The sequence below is a fragment of the Stenella coeruleoalba genome (assembly GCF_951394435.1).
Source record: "Stenella coeruleoalba genome assembly, chromosome: 1".
In the NCBI taxonomy this organism is placed as follows: Eukaryota; Metazoa; Chordata; class Mammalia; order Artiodactyla; family Delphinidae; genus Stenella; species Stenella coeruleoalba.
The window spans coordinates 60,350,556-60,363,222 of NC_137169.1; the positions used below are offsets into that span (position 1 = coordinate 60,350,556).

Consider the following 12,667-nt stretch of genomic DNA (forward strand, 5'->3'; position numbering starts at 1 on the left):
GTTATGCCTTACAGTTACTGACTATCATTTTAAAATGACATTAAATGGAAAGGTGTGGTCAAAGTTTCAAGTTCAGGACACAATCAGATCAAGCAATCCAATACAATGGTTTTACAGAAGCAAAGCAAAGTTCCTGAAATCCATTCACTCAAAAAAAATGAGGTACCTATACTTGTATTAGAATAAATTATAAGATCCCTTTCCTACCCTTCTCTCTGCCTAAGCAATCTGCATTTCTCTACTCTTCTATCAATGAATCCCCAGCAAATGGGAATAAAACAGAATGAAAATCCACCCATGTTTATGCACAGAGGTTTATTTTTAAAGCAAAGCAAAGAAACAAAAGCCACTCTTTCCAACTCTTTGAGTACAAAAGCAGCATAAAATGTACCTTCACTGTTGTTATTATTATTTTGGTGGGTAGATATGGATGACTGAGTGGGAATGAGAAACACACATCAGCCCAGCACTAGCATGTGAAGTTACTGACACCAAATGAGTCAATAAAAATGGGTACATTTATGTATTTGACTAAAAATCAATGTTACCCTTAAGCAAAAACAAGTTACAAATGTGCCATACCAGTTTGGGTCACCAACAAAAAGCTCCAGTATAAGAACGACAAAAAAAAAAAAAAACAAGGCAAGACAAAACAATACAAAACATTAAAAAAAAATGTATGGAAGAAGCTATGTGAGATGCACAAGTCTACTCCTAAAGAAAATATGTAGAGCATTGTGCATATATTTTTCTCTTAACACCTACACGTACATAGGTACATTAAGACGATTATACTTAAAAGGCAATGTAATGGAAAATATCTTTTTTTGTAAGGAGGAAGGTGGAGAACACAAGAAATTTGTATACAACACAACAAAAATATCTGTTACCCATGAACTACACTAAATGAATGTTACAATTTTATCATTATTACTTCAGATATTTTGGTTAACCAAATTTGTCTTTGTAGGAACTATCACGGGATGGATAATTGTTGATACTATACTGCTGTTATTAAATATGTATCAATTTGCTTTTCCATAAACATTGACTTACTGCTCATTCTTTTCCCCATTGTTTGTGAAATATCTCAATTTCTTCAAGAGTTTATAGCACCAAGATTCATGTCACTTTTCTTCCCTCCCCACAAATATGAAGAACCACTGAAAGGTATATTGTCCTAATTATTGAGGAATTCAGTGGAGCCATCCTAAAAGTAGCTTACCAATTCACAAAACAGAAACTACCAGGTAAAAAATAAATGTCAATAGGCATATAAATGTGAAAAAAATTTACTATGGAGTTAGATTTATTTGCTTTATGTAATTTTTAAAGTTATATAATATGTCAAATATATACATAAATTAACAAATAGTATAATGAAATAATGCTCCACGTACCCACCGCCCACATTTAACAGTTATCAACTCATGGCCAATCTTGCTCATATATAATCCCATATCACAATGATCTAAACTACAATCTTAGGAAGATACAAAAGAACAAAGTAAACCCAAAGTAAACAAAAAAAGAGTAGAAATCAATGACATCGAAAACAAATACGGTAACAGATAAAAAGCAATAAAACCAATACCCAGTTCTTTGAAAGTGGGAATATCACTACCAATCTTACAAATGTTAAGAAGATAAGGGAAGGGGCTTCCCTGGTGGCACAGTGGTGAAGAATCCACCTGCCAGTACAGGGTACATGGATTTGAGCCCTGGTCCGGGAAGATCCCACATGCCATGGAGCAACTAAGCCTGTGCACAACTACTGAGCCTGCGCTCTAGAGCCCGTGAGCTACAACACTGAGCCCGTGAGCCACAACTAATGAGCCTGTGTTCCACAACTACTGAAGCCCGTGCCTAGAATCCATGCTCCGCAACAAGAGAAGCCACCACAGTGAGAAGCCCGTGCACAATGAAGAGTATCCCCCCCACCCCGCTCACTGCAACTAGAGAAAGCCCGCGTGCAGCAACAAAGACCCTAAAAATAAATAAATAAATTTATTTTTTAAAAAAAGTATAAGGGAATATGATGAACAACTTTATATCCATACATTCAACAACTTAGAGGATATGGAGAAATTCCCTCAAAGGGGGAAAAAAAAAGCACAACAGCAATAGGAAATCTGAGTAGCCTTTTGAAAGGGTTCCTAGACCCAATTCCAGTGTGCATATTGTTCCCCATACAATCAATTCTCAGACACCCTCCTGGTGTCTCAACTCTGACACTACTAGGGGATATAGAATCAGATTCAACAAGTAAAGGGCTCAGTCCCACAAAACTGCCTTCCACTTCAGAGGCCAGTCACAAGCCCAGCTTATTACCAGTACTTCTCATCAATTGGCTATAAATCAGAGGTTCCCACGACTCCCTCCTTGGGTTCAGTTAATTTGCTAGAATGGCCCACAGAACTCAGGAAAACCCATTTACTCACTAGTGACAGATTTATTACGAACAATATTAAAGGATACAAACCAACAACCAGATGAAGAGATACATAGGGCAAGGTCTGAAAAAGGGAGCTTCCATCCTTGTAGAGCTCGTGGTCCGGCACAATGGCACATGGGAGCATACTGGTTCCCTAATGTGGAAGCTCTCAGAACCCTCTCCTTTTTTGGTTTTTACAGAGGCTTCATTACATAGGCATGATTGATTAACTCATTTGCCATTGGTGATTGATTCAACCTCTATCCCCTCTCTCCTCCCCAGAATCAGGGTTTCTGGTTCTGATTCTATCTGTGGTTAGTTCTCCTGGCAACCAGCCTCCACCCTTAGGTGTTTTTTGCAAGTCACTTTCATTAACATAAACTCACTTGTGGTACTAAAGGCTTGTTAACAAGACACCATTTAACTTTTATGGCTCTGAAGCAGTTTTTTGGGGGTTTTGTTTTTGTTTTTCGGGAACTGAGGACAAGAAACCAAATATTATAACAAAGAATGCTCCCATTGCTCTTATTATTCAGGAAATTCCAAGGGTTTTGGGAGCTGTGGGCCAGGAACTATGGACCAAATATCTCTGAGAAATATATTTTGGTCATCTGAATGACCAAATATATATATTTCTTATAAATCACAATAAAGCACATAGTATCTACCAAAGAAATTAAACTTGCTATTTAAAACATTCCCACAAAGAAAACTCCAGGCCCAGATGACTTCACTGGTGAATTCTACAGACATTTAGAGTAGAAATGATACTGATTCTACAGACTGTTTCAGAAAATAGAGGAAAGAAAAATTCCCAGCTCATTTTATAAAGCCAGCACTACTCTGATATCAAAATCAAAGACATTAAAAGGGGGGGAAAAAAAAGCCAAAAACCAAAAACCAAATCTAAACACCATGACCAAGTGATTTATATAAGGAATGCAAGGCTACTTTAACATTTGAAAATGAATCAATGCAGTTGACCATATTAACAGAAAAAGAGTAACACAATATGACTGTCAAGGAATGAAAAAAAAAAAAAAGCATCTGACAAAATTCAACAATCATTCAAGATAAAAACTCTCAAAAAACTAGGTATGAAAGGGAACTCATTCAACCGGATAAAGGGTATCTTTGAAAAATCTACAGCTAACAATATACTTAATGGTGAAAAACTCAGGGCTTACTCTCTAAAATTGGGTACAAAGTGAGGATGCCCATTCTTACTGTGTCAATATTTTACTAGCAGTTCTGACTAATGCAACAAGGCAAGAAAAATAAATAAAAGCCATTCAGACTGAAAAGGAAGAAGTAAAACTGTCTCTATTAGCAGACATGAAGATCTATATAGAAAATCCTAAGAAAGCTACCAAAAAAATTAAATGTAATGAGTTTAGAAAGGTCACAGACTTCAAGCTTAATATACAAAAATCGATTGTGTTTCTACATATTAGCAATCAGTAACTGAAAACATTCTTAAATGCTTAAAGATTTACAAGACATAACATCTAAAACCATGAAATACTGAGTGTTAAATTTAACAAATATATGCAAAACCTATGGTATGAAAATACAAAATATATGAAAGACCTGTGTTTTTTGCTGTGAAAACTTAAAGAAGGTCTAGATAAGTAGAGAAATATACCAAGTTACAGCTTGAAGACTCAATATTTTTAAGATGTCACTTCTCAAAGTGACTTATAGATTCAGTACAATCCTAATCAAAATTCCAGAAGGCATTTCTGTAGAAACTAACAAGCTAATTCTAAAATGTATACTGAAATGCAAAAGAACTAAAATATATTAAACAATTTTGAAACAGAAGAAAGCGATAGGACTTAACAGTACTTGATTTTAATTTTTACCATAAAGCTTATATAAGGACAGACATATAGACCAACAGGGAAAAAAAAAAAATGAGCTCAGAAAATATTCCAGGCAATAAAATAATGTCAGTTAATATTCAACAAAGTTGCCAAAATAATTTAGTAAGAAAGGAATAGTCTTTTAAACAAATGTTCGTATAGATAAAAAATGAACCTCAACTTTTGCCTTGTGACATGCTCTAAAATTAATGCCAAGTAGAGCACAGACTTAAATGTAAAAGATAAAACTATAAAAATTCTATAAGAAAGCAAGGGAGAAAATCTTCACAGCCTTGGGATGGATAAAATTTCTCAGTATAGAAAAAGTACAATCATAAAAGAAAAAAATTGATAAATTGGACTTCATCAAAATTAAAAACTCTTATGTTTTTCTAAAGAAATTGTTCAGAAAATTAGGCAAGCCACAGACTGGGAGAATATATTAGATAGATACCAATATAGATATACAATATATCTGAGGACTTGCATCCCCAGAATATAAAAAGTCTTATAACTCAGGAAGACAAACAGCCCAATTAAAAATAGACAAAAAATCTGAACACTTGGCAAAAGATATACAAAAAACGAATGAGCAGTTGAAAAGATACTCAACATCATTAACCATCAAGGAAATGTAAATAAAACCATAAGGAGATACTGTAACACAACCACAAGAATGGCTAATGTTAAAAATAACGACAATACAAAGTGTTGGTAATGATGTGTGGCAACTGAATCTCTCATATTACTAGGGACAAACAGTTTGGTGAATTCTTATAAAGTTAAATATGCACTTATTATTATATGTCCAGCGATTCCACGCTCAGGTATTTAACTCAACAGAAATGATAACATATGTCTACACAAAGACTGTACTTGAAAACTCATAAGCAGTTTTATTCATAATAGCCAAAAGCTAAACACAACTCAACAGGTAAATGGATAAACAAACTGAAATACATACATACAATGGACTATTACTGTTCAACAATAAAAAGGAACTACTTTTGTAAACAATATGGATGACCCTCAAAAAACATTATACTAAGCAAAAGAAGCCTAACACGGAAAAATTGTAAATGTATAATTCTATTCGAATTAAATTCTAGAAGAGGCTAATTTATATTGACAAAAAGCAGACCACTGGTTCCATGGAGCTAGCAGTGGGGGTAGACTGACAGCAAGGGGAACGTTTCAAGTACTGGAAATGTTCTTTATCTTGATTTTGGTAGAAGTTACACAACTGTATATATTTGTCAAAACTCATTAAACTGTACACTTAAAATGAATGTACATACTGTTTGTAAATTATACCCCAATAAAGATAACTAAAGATAGAGAATTTTTTTAAATATAGATGATGTAATATATCAAGACAATCTTATGAATGCATATGTACACATATGTATATATGTGAATGAATAAAAAAATAAAGTGTGTATATGTGTGTATATATATACATATACACATATATATGTTTCTCACAGGGTAGATAATACCCTTAAGCAGCACTACCCAACAGAACTTTCTGCAATGATGGAAATATCCTGTATCTGCCCTATTTCATATGGTAGCCACTAGCTGCATATGGCCAATGAGCACTTATAATGTGGCCAAAGTGACTGAAGAACTTGATTTTTAAGTTTATTTAATTTTGGTTAATAAAATTTAAATAGCCATATGTGACTAGAGACTTCCACAAGGGATGGCATGATCCTTAACAAACACTGCAAAAAGATTTCTTTACATGTATTTTTGGGCAATTCATTCTTTCTTCCATTGACAACAGCTAATTACAGAAATAGGGAGTCACAAATGGGTTGACAGCAGAGAACTGTCTAATTTGAGGAAGATACAAGTGGGTAGGTGAAGAAACAGAGAAGAAATAAAAAAACATGTCTAAAATGGTGTTTACATGGATGAATAAAAGAATGTGTAGCAAGTAAACTATAGGAGCAATAAATCATGAGATTAAAAAAATTTTTTTGACTCCTTTGGACAGTTTCATAAATATAATGATCATGCATAGTATACAATAATAACTGTTTACTTAAGGCAGAAAATCATACCCATTAAAGTCTAGATCTAGTCTAGATTGATTACCATCTTCTAAAAGACTGTAAATATATTCAACTATGATACACAGTATAGCATCATGGACATACACTGACCAAAGAGTCAGGGACCTAAGGCTCTGGTTTAAACTGTATAACTAATCAAACCGGCCAGTAACCTAGTATTTCTGGTCCCCAGTTTCCTCGTTGATTAAATGAGAGGGCCCTACTGTCACTTAAATGCTAGAATACAGTAACAGCAGTACAAAAAGGCTTTTGCTAGATGCAGGGTAATATTCGGATAATAGTTTATCTTACAAATGCCATTTACTAAACTGTCTACCCAATTATGAGCACTTTAAAAGAATAAACCAATAGATCAAGTCACTCTGTAAAGAATCCGGGAAAGCTCATTGATAAACATTCCAATTTTCTCCACAGTAGTTTATGTATGGCCACCAATGGCCTCATTACATTAAATAAAGAATTCCAAATTGATAAACCATAATATTATAGTGTCACTTTGAGGCTATCTTTAAAGTTTAACACACACACACACACACACACACACACACACACACACACACACACACACACACCCCAAAGTAAAATTAAAAAGTTATATGGAAGGCATTAACTCAAAAAGTTATATGGAAGGCATTAACTCAGTTGCAGCTTTAGGTTGATTCAAAGGAATATATCTTTGTGGTTTAGAACACCTGAACCACTGTTATTTTAGAATGCATGAAGACAACACTTCTTTGCTGAAGTCCAGGATACTGTAAGAAAAGAGTGAAACAATGTTAAACATATGAAAAGGAAAACATGTTTACTAATCACTTTAAGAGAAAAACATGCTTGAATTTATTACATTAACTTGAGGGTACATTCAGTTTTATAGTGAAGACAAGCTTCACTGAAACTATAATTCCATTCTTCCCAGCCTGTATTTTTTCTCTTCTACTCAAGAAAACATATTAAAATGCAAGTGAGTGAACATGATATTAATATAGGGGTAAGTTTAAATTTGCACTAATTTATTAAATAAACTTTGGCCTTGGCGATAACTTGGGATACACATCCCAACAGGTTAAAATACTAACATTTAGAAATATATCAACAGATCAAGAAATAGGAATGGGATTTTCAATTAACTATCAAGGTCCTTGTTTTATAATCTAAACAAGTAGACTTCCCTGGATTTCAGTATACTAAAAATTAAATGTTCACCTCAGATTTTGCCATTACATATGGATTAAGGCACTTTCCTCGTGTTTTCATTTCTAAGAATTGTTTAAGAATTAGCTTGTTTTGATGATCTATTCACCTGGAAGCGTGGTTTCTTTCTGGAATTATTTGTTATAAAATCTGGATAGTTTGGTTAATTCTCATTAGCTTTTTAGAATATAACAGTAAATTCCATTAAGACAATCAGGAGTCAAAATACAGAGTTAAGCTAAATAGTAAAGCAGAACATGGTTAATACAGATTTAAGGATGGTTATTTAAAATCTTAGTAAACATATGGTTTGTGTTACACTTTTTGTCGTGTCACAACAAACTGTACAAACTGAACATGGCAAATTTTCATTACCCTAAAACAGACAACATGACATCTTGTGGCCTAGAAGCCCTAGACCTATTTACTTAATTCCACAAACAGAAACTAACCAAACTGCTCTCTTCAAGATAAGGAATGATAGCCTTACACCCATATTTCTCTCTCAAATAATATGGTTTCCAAACTAATTTAATTGGCTTATTTAATAAATTATCCACTTACCAATGTTCTTGTCAGTTCAATAGTGTGGTTTCCTTTAGAATTTACAGCATTCTTTTGTTCCAAACACTGGCCCCTCTTACTTTCATTGAGTTTTTGAGTCACTCAAAAACATTCCTACACTACTGTTCTGCCATGGTCATGCAAGCACAAGGCAACAATCAATACCTCCTTTACAATTCTACTTTCATTTTATCTGGTCCAATGAAAAAGAGCTGCAATATCTATACTGAACAAAAGATAATTAATTTTGGTTGAAAGATAATATATTCCCACACTGCTGCTCATAAAAAGAGCTGTCACTTAAAATTTCCAGGATATTTCTAATGTGCTTCCTTGAAGTTGGTTATTAGTTATTTTGTTTGGGTATACCTTTCTAAGTAACTTATAGAACTGACACTCAGAATGATGACTCTAAAACTGCCAACAATATTTGGATATTTAAATTAATCACAATATTCATAAGACAGACCATTATCTGATTATTTTAATGACTCTATTTTTCAAGTGTTCCTGAAAAATGTACAAATAGAAGTCATAAAAGCAGAACTCAGTACAATTCCAAATTTGTTAAAAATAAAAAAAACAGAAAGTAAATTAAATATATTCACACACACACACAAAAAATTATAAAAGAAAAACCTCCAAAATATCAACAGTGATAACCGTAGATGGTTAATTTCATTTTTTATGCTGTATATAGATTCTACTTTTTCTATAGTAGACATATTGGTTATATAAAGAGGAAAATAATAAATAGTATTTTTACAAAAGAACTAGGACCTAGTTCTTTCGCAAAGGAACTAGAAAAGAAAGCGTATCTAAAAACCCTTAAGAGTACACAGATTTCAGTTACAGGTAAATATTTATCTGCACTGTACAGATACCAGTTAACAACCCCATCTAGTTAGTAAAATGCCTCACAGCTCTAACAAGTGACCTCATTAAGAAGAATCCATTTCAGGAGGCCACCACTTAAGAATAAGAATCAATAGAATTTTTGGGGGGAGGGATAAATTGGAAGACTGGGATTGACATATACACACTACTATATATAAAATAGATAACTAAATAATAAGGACCTACTGCATAGCACAGGGAACTCTACTCAGTACTCTGTAATAGCCTATATGGGATAAAAATCTAAAATAAGAGTCGATATATGTATATGTATAACAGATTCACTTTGCTGTACACCTGAAACTAACACAACATTGTAAATAAACTATACTCCAATAAAAATTTTTAAAAAAATTAAACCAAAATAAAACAAGAAAAAAGTAACAAAATGGAAAGAATGAAAATAAAATAATATAGATTTAAACTCAAATGTATCAATAATTATATTAAATGTAAACAGATTAAATGCTGTGATTGAAGAAAAACAGATTATAGCAACCACGCTACAGGAAGGGCTGAATTACCTTTCCATTCTTAAAACAGAAAACGATATTGAGGCTCTTGTTGCTGCAGCCAGGAGTCAGTGCTGTGCCTCTGAGGTAGGAGAGCCAACTTCAGGACACTGGTCCACAAGAGACCTCCCAGCTCCAAATCAAACGGCGAAAATTTCCCAGAGATTTCCATCTCAACACCAGAACCCAGCTTCACTCAACGACCAGCAAGCTACAGTACTGGACACCCTATGCCAAACAACTAGCAAGGCAGGAACACAGCCCCATCCATTAGCAGAGAGGTTGCCTAAAATCATAGTAAGTCCACAGACACCCCAAAACACACCACCAGACGTGTACCTGCCCACCAGAAAGACACGATCCAGCCTCATCCACCAGAACACAGGCACTAGTCCCCTCCACCAGGAAGCCTACACAACCCACTGAACCAACCTTAGCCACTGGGGACAGACACCAAAAACAATCGGAACTACGAACCTGCAGCCTGCAAAAAGGAGACCCCAAACACAGTAAGATAAGCAAAATGAGAAGACAGAAAAACACACAGCAGATGAAGGAGCAAGATAAAAACCCACCAGACCTAACAAATGAAGAGGAAATAGGCAGTCTACCTGAAAAAGAATTCAGAATAATGATAGTAAAGATGATCCAAAATCTTGGAAATAGAATAGACAAGATGCAAGAAACATTTAACAAGGACCTAGAAGAACTAAAGATGAAACAAGCAACGATGAACAACACAATAAATGAAATTAAAAATACTCTAGAAGGGTTCAATAGCAGAATAACTGAGGCAGAAGAACGGATAAGTGACCTGGAAGATAGAATAGTGGAAATAACTACTGCAGGTCAGAATAAAGAAAAAAGAATGACAAGAACTGAGGACAGTCTCAGAGACCTCTGGGACAACATTAAATGCACCAACATTCAAATTATAGGGGTTGCAGAAGAAGAAGAGAAAAAGAAAGGGACTGAAAAAATATTTGAAGAGATTATAGTTGAAAACTTCCCTAATATGAGCAAGGAAATAGTTAATCAAGTCCAGGAAGCAAAGAGAGTCCCATACAGGATAAATCCAAGGAGAAATATGTGAAGACACATATTAATCAAACTGTCAAAAATTAAATACAAAGAAAACATATTAAAAGCAGCAAGGGAAAAACAACAAATAACACACAAGGGAATCCCCATAAGGTTAAGAGCTGATCTTTCAGCAGAAACTCTGCAAGCCAGAAGGGATTGGCAGCACATATTTAAAGTGATGAAGGAGAAAAACCTGCAACCAAGATTACTCTACCCAGCAAGGATCTCATGCAGATTTGATGGAGAAATTAAAACCTTTACAGACAAGCAAAAGCTGAGAGAGTTCAGCACCATCATACCAGCTTTACAACAACTGCTAAAGGAATTTCTCTAGGCAAGAAACACAAGAGAAGGAAAAGACCTACAATAACGATCCCAAAATAATTAAGAAAATGGGAATAGGAACATACATATTGATAATTACCTTAAATGTAAATGGATTAAATGCTCCCACCAAAAGACACAGCTTGGCTGAATGGATACAAAAACAAGACCCATATATATGTTGTCTACAAGAGACGCACTTCAGACCTAAAGGCACATACAGACTGAAACTAAGGGGATGGAAAAGGTATTTCATGCAAATGGAAACCAAAAGAAAGCTGGTGTAGCAATTCTCATGTCAGACAAAATGGACTTTAAAATAAAGACTATTAGAAGAGACAAAGAAGGACACTACATAATGATCAAGGGATCGATCCAAGAAGAAGATATAACAATTGTAAATACTTACGCACCCAACATAGGAGCACCTCAATACATAAGGCAAATACTAACAGCCATAAAAGGGGAAATCGACAGTAACACATTCATAGTAGGGGATTTTAACACCCCACTTTCACCAATGGACAGATCATCCAAAATGAAAATAAATAAGGAAACACAAGCTTTAAATAATACATTAAACAACATGGACTTAATTGATATTTAGAGGACATTCCATCCAAAAACAACAGAATACACATTTTTCTCAAATGCTCAGGGAACATTCTCCAGGATAGATCATATCTTGGGTCACAAATCAAGCCTTGGTAAATTTAAGAAAATTGAAATTGTATCAAGTGTCTTTTCCGACCACAACACCATGAGACTAGATATCAATTACAGGAAAAGATCTATAAAAAATACAAACACATGGAGGCTAAACAATAACTACTTAATAATGAAGTGATCACTGAAGAAATCAAAGAGGAAATTAAAAAGTACCTAGAAACAAATGACAAACAAATGACGACCCAAAATCTACGGGATGCAGCAAAAGCAGTTCTAAGAGGGAAGTTTATAGCAATACAATCCTATCTTAAGAAACAGGAAACATCTAGAATAAACAACCTAACCTTGCACCTAAAGCAATTAGAGAAAGAAGAACAAAAAAACTCAAAAGTTAGCAGAAGGAAAGAGATCATAAAAATCAGATCAGAAATAAATGAAAAAGAAATGAAGGAAACAATAGCAAAGACCAATAAAACTAAAAGCTGGTTCTTTGAGAAGATAAACAAAATTGATAAATCATTAGCCAGTCTCATCAAGAAAAAAAGGGAGAAGATTCAAATCAATAGAATTAGAAATGAAAAAGGAGAAGTAACAACTGACACTGCAGAAATAAGAGATCATGAGAGATTACTACAAGCAACTCTATGCCAATAAAATGGACAACCTGGAAGAAATGGACAAATTCTTAGAAATGCACAACCTGCCAAGACTGAATGAGGAAGAAATAGAAAATATGAACAGACCAATCACAAGCACTGTAGCACTGAAATTGAAACTGTGATTAAAAATCTTCCAACAAACAAAAGCCCAGGACCAGATGGCTTCACACGCGAATTCTGTCAAACATTTAGAGAAGAGTTAACACCTATTCTTCTCAAACTCTTCCAAAATATAGCAGAGGGAGGAACACTCCCAAACTCATTCTACGAGGCCACCATCACCTTGATACCAAAACCAGACAAGGATGTCACAAAGAAAGAAAACTACAGGCCAATATCACTGATGAACATAGATGCAAAAATCCTCAATAAAATACTAGCAAACAGA

The 12,667-nt window shown here is 34.3% G+C and overlaps 1 protein-coding gene across 2 annotated transcripts in view; it reads right to left on the bottom strand.

Annotated features, from left to right (window-relative positions):
* Positions 1-12,667, bottom strand: part of LRRC40 (leucine rich repeat containing 40) — a 57,108-nt gene that overhangs the window by 38,014 nt on the left and 6,427 nt on the right. The gene's annotated exons all lie outside the window — the stretch shown is intronic.